Source organism: Camelus dromedarius, chromosome X (assembly GCF_036321535.1).
Source record: "Camelus dromedarius isolate mCamDro1 chromosome X, mCamDro1.pat, whole genome shotgun sequence".
NCBI lineage: Eukaryota > Metazoa > Chordata > Mammalia > Artiodactyla > Camelidae > Camelus > Camelus dromedarius.
Window position 1 is genome coordinate 55,876,324 of NC_087472.1, and position 11,198 is coordinate 55,887,521.

General features: G+C 39.1%; 1 long non-coding RNA gene across 2 annotated transcripts in view; it reads right to left on the reverse strand.

Annotated features, from left to right (window-relative positions):
- LOC116150892 (uncharacterized) overlaps positions 1 to 10,279 on the reverse strand; it is a 35,290-nt gene extending 25,011 nt beyond the window's left edge. For both annotated transcript variants that reach the window (XR_010379467.1, XR_010379466.1), the window contains exons 1-2: positions 10,124 to 10,279; positions 9,734 to 9,909 (exon numbers count right to left, since the gene is read on the reverse strand). This is a non-coding gene — a long non-coding RNA (uncharacterized LOC116150892). The remainder of the gene's footprint in view (positions 1 to 9,733; positions 9,910 to 10,123) is intronic.
- Positions 10,280 to 11,198: the final 919 nt, after the last annotated feature.

Below are 11,198 nucleotides of genomic sequence, written 5' to 3' on the forward strand. Positions count from 1 at the left end.
GAGCTGCAGAGATCCTCTTGACCCTATCAGTGGGGCTAGAACCATGTCTAAATTTCTGGGCCATTTCAGCAAAATCCAAGAGGGGACTTAAAGCTACTATGTAGTTCACTGAGGCATAATTTCACTTGGGCAACAAGAACCAGTGCTGGGTGGAGTTGGAAATGAAAATGAGGGAAGCCTGGGGATTGGGGAGGGGGAGATGTAACTCAATAATACTGGAGAAGTTTGACCTCAAGTAACAAGGTTATGCAAGAGGCTGATTCAGAAAACCATGGTTTACTTAGTTCCCAGTTACTAGGGAGCTTTCAGAGCAGATGGAGCTTTGGGAACTTTAGCCTTTCCCATCCAGAAGCTAGGCTAGCTGCTCTTAGGCGAGAAAGTAGGGAGTAGAAGTGTGACTCAGGCAGAATAGAGCACAGGCTACCACTGCCCTTGACTTCCATGGATGAAGTTGGAAACCCAGCTTGCCAAAGATGGACCCAGAAATTCCACTAACAGGTGCCTAGATGGCCACCCATCTGCTCCTTTCCTAACAGAGACTGTCTTGCCCTATGGCTTAATCTATCCTGGGATCATCTGCTGATCCTAGCCCCAGATATAACTCACTGACCTTTACTGCTAATCTAGCCTTAAAAAGTAGTTAGAAACTTGTTGTATATCTATTTTATATACAGTAGCTAGTATCTGCAAATCTCGAACTCCTAATTTATTCCTTCCCACCCCCTTTTCCCCCGGGTAACCATAAGTTTGTTTTCTATGTCTGTGAGTCTGTATAGCACAGGAAACTATAGTCAATATCTTGTAATAATGTATACTGAAAAAGAATATGATAAGGAAAGAAAAGAAACAACCTAAGTGCCCACAGATGGATGAATGGATAGAGAATTTGTGGTATCTATAGCACAGAATATTATTTAGCCATGAAAAGGAGCTCCTGCCATTTACAACAGCATGAATGGACATAGAGGGCACTATGTTAACTGAAATAAGTCAGACAGAAAAAGGCAAATACCATATGATCTCACTTATATATGGAATAAAACAAATAAAAAACTTGAACTTATACATTCAGAGTACAGATTAGATTGGTGATTGCCAGAGGTGGGGGTGGGGGATGTGGAATGGGGGAGATTGGTTCAGGGGTTCAAAAGGCACAAACTTCCCATTATAAAATAAATCAGTCACAGGGGTGTAATGCACAGCATGGCGACTATACTTAATAATATTGTATATTTGACAGTTGCTGAGAGTAGATCTTAAAAGTTCTTATGATAATAAAAATAAAATGTGTAACTATAAAAAAAAAGTAGAGAATCTCAGGGGGAGGGTATAGCTCAGTGGTAGAGCATGTGCTTCACATGCTGGATGTCTTGGGTTCAATCCCCAGTCCCTCCATTTAGAAAATAAGCAAAAAGAAACATGAATAAAGTGTGCATTTTATTAAAAACATAGAGAATCTCAGAGCTGGGAGGGACTTCCAAAGCCCAGCAAGAAGGCATATGCATAATACACAACAGACAAATGCTGAGCCTATTTGTCAAGGTCCAGGGAAAGAGAGTCCACAACCCTCTAAGTTTATACAAGTATTTGTTTAGTGGTTCCTCACAGTCCTGATCTTCCAGCCTTATTCTCTGCAGTTTAAATTTACCCCTTTGTATTTGGCTTTTCTAGAAGTGAATAGAAGCTGTAGCACACAGGACCTACCTAGCATAAATGTAAAAATGACACATGCCTATAAAATAAGATATACTGGGGACAACAAGACAACCTAAGGGATTCTTAGGTTATGTTCTGAGCAGAAAGAAGAAAGAAGGTGACATAATAAAGATGATTATATATAATTTATTGACCAAATTAGGACACTTTCGAGAGTGAAAGGGGCATCAACTATAACAGGCATTAATTGAGCTGAAGCAGGCTGCAACATCTAGTCACCCTGAATATAAGATAACATATAAGATAACAAAGAGAAACCCAGCCTACTCAATTATATTTTCTTTATAGTTTCCAAATCAAAGCAACAGCAATCAACATTTTCAAATTGGAGGGGATAGAATAAATATTCCTAAGAAGGAGCTGAGTGCCAAGATAGTTGAGCTATTGGTAAGAGAATGTATAGCTGTTTTAAATTCATGTGTTAATGTGTTTCCTACACATGTGTTGAGTACCTACTTTGTTTCAGCTACTGTTCAGGGTGCTGCTCATATCAACGAGATATATAGGTCATGGTCCCAAGCCTGGAGCAATAATTTATGGAGAGGTGGATTCATATACACAAGTAAGTAAGGCTACACGAAAGTAAACACTTAATATAGGAATAAAGAAAATGCTACAAGAGTTGAAGTTTCCAAGCCCAGATCAGTAACATTATAAGATATTAAAAAGACTTTATAGACATAATTTTGAAAAAAATTACTTTAGGTAAATCTTTAAGAAATTATAAAGAACTAAAGATTTTGTTCAGTGGAACAACTATTGAACAAAATTGCTGCTCAAGCAGTTAATAAATCTTGGATTAAATGAATGAAATGTTCCTCTGGTCAGACCATACCTAGAACTTTTCTGTTCACCATATTTTAAACGAGTCATTGACTAATAACCGAAAACTTCCCCGACTTGGGAAAGGAAACAGTCACCCAAGTCCAGGAAGCACAGAGAGTTCCACACAGGATCAAACCAAAGAGGAACACACCAAGGCACATAGTCATCAAATTGACAATTAAGGATAAGGAGAAAATATTAAAATTAGCAAGAGAAAAGCAACAGATAACCCATAAGGTTATCAGCTGATTTTTCAGCAGAAACTCTACAGACCAGAAGGGAGTGGCATGATTTAAGTGATGAAAAGGAAAAACTTACAACCAAGAATACTCTGTCCAGCAAGGCTGACTTGGTGGAGAAATCAAAAGCTTCACAGATAAACAAAAGCCAAAAGAATCCAGCACCACCAAACCAGCTTTACAACAAATGTTACAGGACCTTCTCTAGTAATCAAACCATAAGAAAAGAAAACAAAAAGAATAAAGATTTTTTAAAAAGACCTACAAAAGATTGCTCTGGCAGTTCGGGGTCTTTCATGGTGCCATATAAATTTTGGAATTTTTTGTTCAGGTTCTGTGAAAAATGTTATAAGTACTTTGACGGGGAGTGCATTGGATCTGTAGATTGCTTTGGGTAGTATGGCCATTTTGATAGTGTTGATTCTTCCAATCCAAGCGCACAAGATATCTTTCCTCTTCTTTGTATCATCTTCAGTTACCTTCATCAATGTTTTACAGTTTTCAGAGTATAGGTAACCTCCTTTGTTAAGCTTATTTCTTGGTATTATGTTGTTTTTGATGCAATGGAAATGTTTATGTCAGTTATGAAATTCTGGTTTTTGAAGTGGAAAAAAAAGTGAATGAAAGGCTGCAAATGGCAAAATGTCCTTTCTTGTGGGTGAGTTGTATTCCATTGCATATATGTGCTGCATCTTCTTTGTCCATTCATCTATTGATTTGCATTTGGCATCCTTCCATGTCTTGGCAATTATAAATAATATTGCTGTTAATAGTGGGGTGTATGTATCTTTTTGAATTAATTCTTATTTTGTGGTTGGCTTTATTCTTTTGATAATGTGTAAATTTTTAAAAAGATAAAGCACTAAACATTCTTAGAAACAATGAACAGTACATATATGTAAATTTTTAAAGATATATGCAATATATTGTGTATATGTATTTATGTGCAATATATTGTATATGTGCAGTCAAATTGTAACAATTCTACCTAATAAAACTGAAAACTGAAAAAAATAAATAAATGAGTCATTGACAAAATGGGATGGGTATCTACAGGAGGGTGACTACCATGGTGAAGGATCAGAAAAGCAAGTCATATATATATATAGAGAGAGAGAGAGACAGAGAGACCATTACATTCCAGTTTATGCCTATTCCTATCATCCCATCCAATTATTATCCAATTACACTTTCAAAAGTATTCTGGTCTGAATGATAAATTATATGGTCACCCTACATATGTATAACTAATATTTATTAGTGCCATTTATTATGTGATAATGTTTGTCATGCAAGACCTTACTTAATCCTTATCACAACCCTATGATATAGGTGTTACATCGTTATTCTAACTTTATGGATGAGGAGTCTGAGTCTCTGAAATTTTACATATATGGCCCTAGATCATAAAGGTAATGAACAGGGCTGACTTTTTCATTAGGCACAGTAGGTACAGTGCCTACAGCCCACAATATATTCAGGGGGCCATAAAAATATTTTGTCTCTGTAGAAATCAGATGAAAAAATGAACTTTAAGGGTAAAGGAAATGTTTTAATATATATTAACATATTTGACTTTATACCAATACAGTTTTAAAGTCTGATTTCTTGTAGGTTTTTTCTTTTTTTTAATAGAGGAAGGGGTCCACAAGGTAACAGTGCCCAGGGCCCCTGAAAGTCATATTGTGGCCCTGGTAATGAGTGGCAGAACTAGAATCCAAACCCAGAGCCCACACTCTAACTGAAAACCAAAACAGCTGAGGGAACAGGAAGCAGGCAGACTCAGAGCATCATCTGGCTATCATCAGCTATTTGGGGGGGGGCAACCATAAGAAAGAAAGCTCTTCTGTGATTATCTGATGTTTCTTTCTTGCCCTTCTGCCTCAGCTGTGCTTGTTGAAATTTCACCGAATCTTCAAGATAGAGCTTAGTTGTTACCATCTCTATGATGCCTTCCCTAACTCCCATCCTTGGAATTAGTTTCACTTTCTCCTGTACTCCGGTAGCTCATCTTTATATTGATTTTATTTATATTATATTACATATACTATATATATATATATATATAATAGCATGTAATATAAATTTTATCGTAGTTATAGCATGTACCACATTCTGCCATTGTATGCATGTTTGTCTCTCTTAAGAATCTGTAAGGAATAGGGATCATATCTTCCTTATCTTTGTATATACAAAATAGTGATTTAAACATACTATGGGCTCAGCAGACATTCACTGAGTTGATCTTCTTCCTTAGCTCACTTTAAAGATAAATTTCTCAACAGTCAGAGATGGTCCATATTCAACCTTTGAGATACTAGGCTCTAGACACTGAAAATGTTCAAGCAAGGCAGGGAGTACATAGAGGGGATTCCTGTTTTGGTTGGAAGTTTGGATTAAAAATCCTTTAATGGCCTTTCCAACTCTGAGTCTATGGTTTTCAAATTCTGTTTGCAGCCTTGAGGGGCAGCACAATATAGTGGCTGAGAGTTTGGGGTCTGGAACCAGACTGCCAAAGTTTACCTCCTGACTCTGCCACTTGTTGACTTTCTGGATTTGGGCAAATAGTTCATTTCTCAGACTGTTGATTTTCTTCATCTGTAAAATGGGGATGACAATTGTTCCTCTCGCATAAAGTTGTTGAAGATTAAATGAATTAATGTGTGGACAGTACCAGCACATGGCACAGAGTAAGAACCATACAAATGTTTTTTAATAAGTAAAATAATTATATTTATGGTTGCTCCTTTGGGCCACCTTCATTTTTTTCCATTTATATTTTGAAAACCAGAGCTGAAGCTTTAAAAGGCATGGACCAAAATATAGCCCAAAGGAAGGCTGACTTCCCAACTAGTTATGTGTGTTACATATGTATCTGATAATGTGACCCCCACACACACACACATCATGCATGCCTTTTGGGCAGATCTCCAAGGATCTTCTTTTGTCAATCTGAAATTTCAGAACCCTATTTCAGAACCCAGGGAGTAGTAGGGCCATCCTAGCTCCTTTCTTAATTCCTTCAGTGTTGGCATTGCAGTAGCAAGAAGGACTGCTTATCTTTTGGATATAAGATACACTTTCTGGTTTTGCAAACAGTCAGAAAACCATTTTCTGTCTGGAGCAAATCATGTGTCTCCCCTGCATCTAAAACTGTCAGTAAGAGCTCCCTTCAGCCTGGCTGGCATCTTAAATAACAGCATTACTGTGAGGGTCTGGGAAATGACAGCAAGTCTGGTGATTGTAAAAGAGCAAAAGCTCCCTCAAAATAGACATACTTGAGTTCAAATCCTGCTTGATATGGTGTCTCCCTTGGAAAGTCACATCATGTAAGCTCAATCTTTTCTGTAAAAGGCAATAAGAATCTCACAAGGTTATTGAAAGGATTAAATATGGTGACATAAGTAAAATGTTCAGCACATAGACCTTCAATTAATGTAACCAAATTAGCCTGTGTTCAACGTGAAATTCCCCACATGTACATAAACATTGCCCTGTTTCTATATACCCCTATTATGACATGAATTCAAGAGAAGATGTGAAATAATGGATTGACTTAACTGCAAACAGAAGTTCACATTATCTCACTGCTGCTCCAGGATTCAATATTTACATGAATGAAATAATTTTTCCTCCTGAAAACCACTTTCAAACCACTTTTAAAATAAGTGTGATGAGTACAGACTTCTCCCCACAAAAATTTCTCTGTGTTAATAGATGTGGTTTTATTGTTTTGTGCATTTCATACATTGTCAGATATGGCTAGTTTCACGCATTGGTCCTTCCCTCACCCATGCCTACCCCTTTCACACTCTGGGTAATGGAAGTCATGAGCCCCACTCTCTAAAATGGAGAAATGAAAGGAAAAGAAGTGCCTGATCTGAAGTCATTGCCTATGTGACTAGTGGAGTTGGGAATAACTGGGAGATGAAGAAAGAACTGAAGGAACCAGAGATGTCTCGCTTGAAATGGAGAATATTCATGGACTACGGGAGCTGTATTTTAGCAACCACAATCCCCAGTCACTATTTTCTGCAGAGCTTCTTCTCCCAGGCCTCAATATAGGAATTCTATACAACCAACTGCTTCTTCTAGACCTTTAAGGGAAGAGAAAGGGGGAACCAACAGGCAGAGGCCCTTTAGCTTCCCTACCAAGAAACACAGGCATCACTCTCTACCTAGGCCTCGATTCCATCACAGAAACAGGCCCTGAACTAGTAAATGCCATCTCGTCCTAAACTACAACCTATAATCCAGACAATGGATTGGAAGGTCCACAACAAAAACTTAGCATAGTCCCTAGAAACTTGTTCATAAGGAGAGAATGCACTTGTGGTTCTCAGTCCTGCCTGAGCAACAATATCACCCAGGGGTTCAAAACAGGTATTTCCTGGCCTCCACTCCAGCATCTGTATTTTAAACAAATGCCCTAGGTGTGCAGCCAGGAATGAGAAGCCCTTCATCCAGTAGTTGTCAAGTCTGAACATGAATCAGAACCACCTAGAAAGCTTTTTAAAACACGAGTTGCTGGGCCCCACCCTGAGCTTTAGATTCATTTGGTCTGGAGAGGGGCCCAAGAATTTGAATTTTCCCCAAGTTCCTGGGTGATGTTAAAGTGACTGGTGGAGGGACCACACTCTGTGAACAACTGGCATTGCCTATCTGTCTGAGTTTGGCCTCGATGTCAAACAATTTCCATAGACTCTGCCTCAGTTTACCACTGTACCAAATAACTACTGAGGGAATTGGAGCTAGCCAGAACACTCAGTTATCAAGTCAGTCTCTACTGACCCTGCATATCAATCACTGCAAAAACAATCAGCTCACTACCCTGCCGAGGTCTCTGAGGCTAAACAGAGAATGTAACACACGTACAGGCACCTCAAACCACCTGCTTTGTGATGTAAAATTTCCTGTCAACAACTCCTGAAGGGCAGGGCTGGCCCAGCAGGGAAAAGCAGTGTTTGACTGTCTCACTGGGGTCTACCTAACAGAGTGCAACTGAAGGTCCTGAGTCTCCATGCAGATATGTCAGCACCCAAATCAAATAGTTTTCTAGCAGGAGAGAATCATAACTCTGAGAACAGAAGACTCATCATGTCACATTTACAAAGATTCTCATGCCTCAGGAGAACTCTTGAGCTTCTTTTCCAAGGATGATGACCCCATTGCTTGTTTTTTAAATTTTTCCCCTTAACAGAGGCACTGGAGATTGAACCCAGGACCCTGGGCATGCCAAGCAGTCGCTGTACTACTGAGTCTTACCCCCCACCCCCAACCCCATTGCTTTTACCCTTGTGTCCTTCAGAGACATTCCTGAGCTTGTATACAGGGAGAGGGACTAAAGGACTTTTCCCTCTCAAACTTGGGGAAAGTCCTAGTGAAGGCTTTTAGAAAACACGATTTCATGACTCACAAAGAACCTGAGAGTATGACCCTCCCTCCTATGATAACTCTCCACATCATCTGCAAAAAGGCACTCTGACAGTCTCAGCTGAAAGTTTGCCACAAATTCAACTATACATAGCTTGTTCTTCTTATTATTTTAAAACACTCTGCTTTCTCTGTGAAACTAGCAGGATTAGATGCTTCCATTTCTACTTTTGTAAGTTTCTTGATAGTACTACTGTTTGTAAATTTGGCTGAGGATGGGGAAGATGAGAGCAGAGGTGATCCACAGTGCAGGCTCTAGTCTGAGTGGGCTACAAGACTTGATGCCCAGAAAAGACACCTCAGAATTACTTAGCACTTTCTGAAGTATAGTCCTGCCCCATAATTCTCTGTGAAGTTTTACAGAAGAGAGGAGGCCCAGAAAAGTAGCATGACTTTGCACTCAGCGAGTAAGTGGTTATGTATGACTGAGATTCAGATCCAAGCCTCTTGACCTCCACTCCAGTGCTCTTAGCACCTCAGCCCAGGTGGTGCAAATACATCTTGATGTCAGCTCCCTAAAGGTACTTCATAGACTGTGGGTCTTGGGGGTCTAAAGTGCTATCTAGGATTCTACTCCTTCCTTCTAACTCTTGGTACTTCTGAGGTGTGGTGACACCCAAACAAGAACCACTGTGGTGCACACAATGAAAACTAACTCTAAACTTGAGTTAGAGAATTATCTAGTTATCGTAGAGAATTTATTAGACTGAGAGTGGAAGTACATTTTTAAAGCACTGTGATGATTTGCACAGCATATTCTGCCCAGTAGTTACAGCAGCACCTAATTTAGTATGCACTTGGGGGTCCCAAATTCTTCTTTTCCCAGTTTCATTGTGATATAATTGAGATAGAATTTATAAATTCAAGGTGCACAACACAATGATGTGATACATGTAAGTATTGCAAAATGATTACCACAATATGTTTAGCAACATCCATCACCTCCCATAGTTACAAATTTTTTTCCTTGTGATGAGAACTACTCTCTTAGCAACTTTTAAATACACAAAATAGTATTTTTAGCTATAGTCACCATGATGTACATTAGAGCCCCAGAACTTGTTTATCTTATAACTGGAAGTTTATACCTTTTGACCACATACACCCACTTCCCCTACCTCCACCCCCTGCCTCTGGCAACCACAAATCCAATCTCCATTTCTATGAGTTTGGTATTTTTAGATTCCACATACAAATGAGATCATACAGTACTTGTCTGTCTCTGACTTATTTCACTAGCATAAGGCCCTCAGAGTCTATGCATGTTGTTGCAAGTAGCAAGACTTCCTTATTTTTTATGACTGAATTTTTAAAATTTATTTATATTAAAATATGGCCAGTTTATAACGTGCCAATTTCTGGTGTATAACATAAGGTTTCAGTCATACATGTACCTACATATATTCATTTTCATACTCTTTTTCATTACAGGTTCTACAAGATATTGAATATAGTTCCCTGTGATATACAGTAGAAACTTGTTTATCTATGGCTGAGTTTTATTCCATGCTTATACATACCACATTTTCTTTATCCATTCATTCGCTGTTAGACACTTAGGTTGTTTCTAGAGCTTGGCTATTGAATAATGCTGCAGTGAACATGGGGGTGCAAATATCTCTTCAGATTCCCAAATTCTTAGAGCTTCTTAAGTCATTGGGTACAGGTGGAAAGGTATAAGCAGTAGAGAACAAGCCTGGTGATAAGAAAAGAAATCCTGTGCCACTTCCATGTAATACAAATGTCTGTGGTGTAATTTCTGAACTAGTTACTTTGAAGAAAAAAATATTTTCTTGATCCCTCAGTCCTTAGTAAGGCCATGTTCTTGATACCATTCTGGGGAATGATTTCTTCCCATAATTCCCTGTATATTGCTGGAATGCAACCAAGGGTCAAGACAAGCAACATACCTGCGAGAAGCTCTCGGTACATATTCCTGCTGCTCATCTTCCTGTAGTCGGATTTCCTCTAAGAAACTTCTCTCTTGGGAAGCTCCAAAACCTCAGGATGATTGCTGAACTCTTAGGACATGTGACCAAAAGCAAAAAGCATTTTCTTCCTCTTTTGATTGCTCTCTCTCTCTTTTTCAGTAACTGAGGGAGTTTCAAATCCTGCTTAGCATATGTTGTGAAACAAACAGGTTTTCAGTGAAAAGATTTCACCTTCTACCCATCATAAATTCCTCCATATTTCTTGCTCCCTTGGAACTCTTAGGGTGGCTCAACTGGTTCGTGCCTTGTGTTGGGAACAGTTCCAATCAACGAGACTGGAATTGCACATGTGTGCATGACTGGAGTCCTCTTCTCCCCTCTTTCCTCACTGGAACTGGTGCACTTCCTCTTCAGCTAGGTCCCAGCTATGTTTGAGCATTATGGTCAGGCTGTCTCATCCGGCTTCCTTCCCCTCTGACTCCTTTCTACCACAAAATTGGCTGCCTATTTGATGAGATTTCCCATGTTGTCCTACATTTTCTTTGGTTTGGGTGCAGAATTTGTCTCTCTCCTAATGATGGCCAAGAGAAGATGGAGAAGGGATTGAATCCTGAACCTGCCTCACTATCAAGAACTGACTTGAAACAATTACTAGAGTGTGGGAAGAAGAAACACGACAAAAACCCATTTACAAGGCCAGCCCTTGGCAAAACTGAGGAATGTCTAGCCAGGTCTTAGTTTTTTAACTTTAGTGTTTTCTCCTTCACACACCTCTAGAGTATCAAGGACCAAGATTGCCTTCTACTAAGTGTGTCATGCTCCAGAAACTTAGAAACCAATCTTCCTTTGATAGCCCAGTGCTCCTCATTTTTTAAGTACTAAAAGCACAAGGTTTAAGTAGAGGTGTTGCTCAGAAAAAGAGATAAAAGCAGAATAAAATATTTTGCAATAACATCAAAATAGGGAAAGGGTGAGATATCCCTGGACAAAGTCTTTTTTTGTGGATGAGGAGACACCCCCTAGCAGGATCCCTAAGGTTTGTGGCAATACCCTC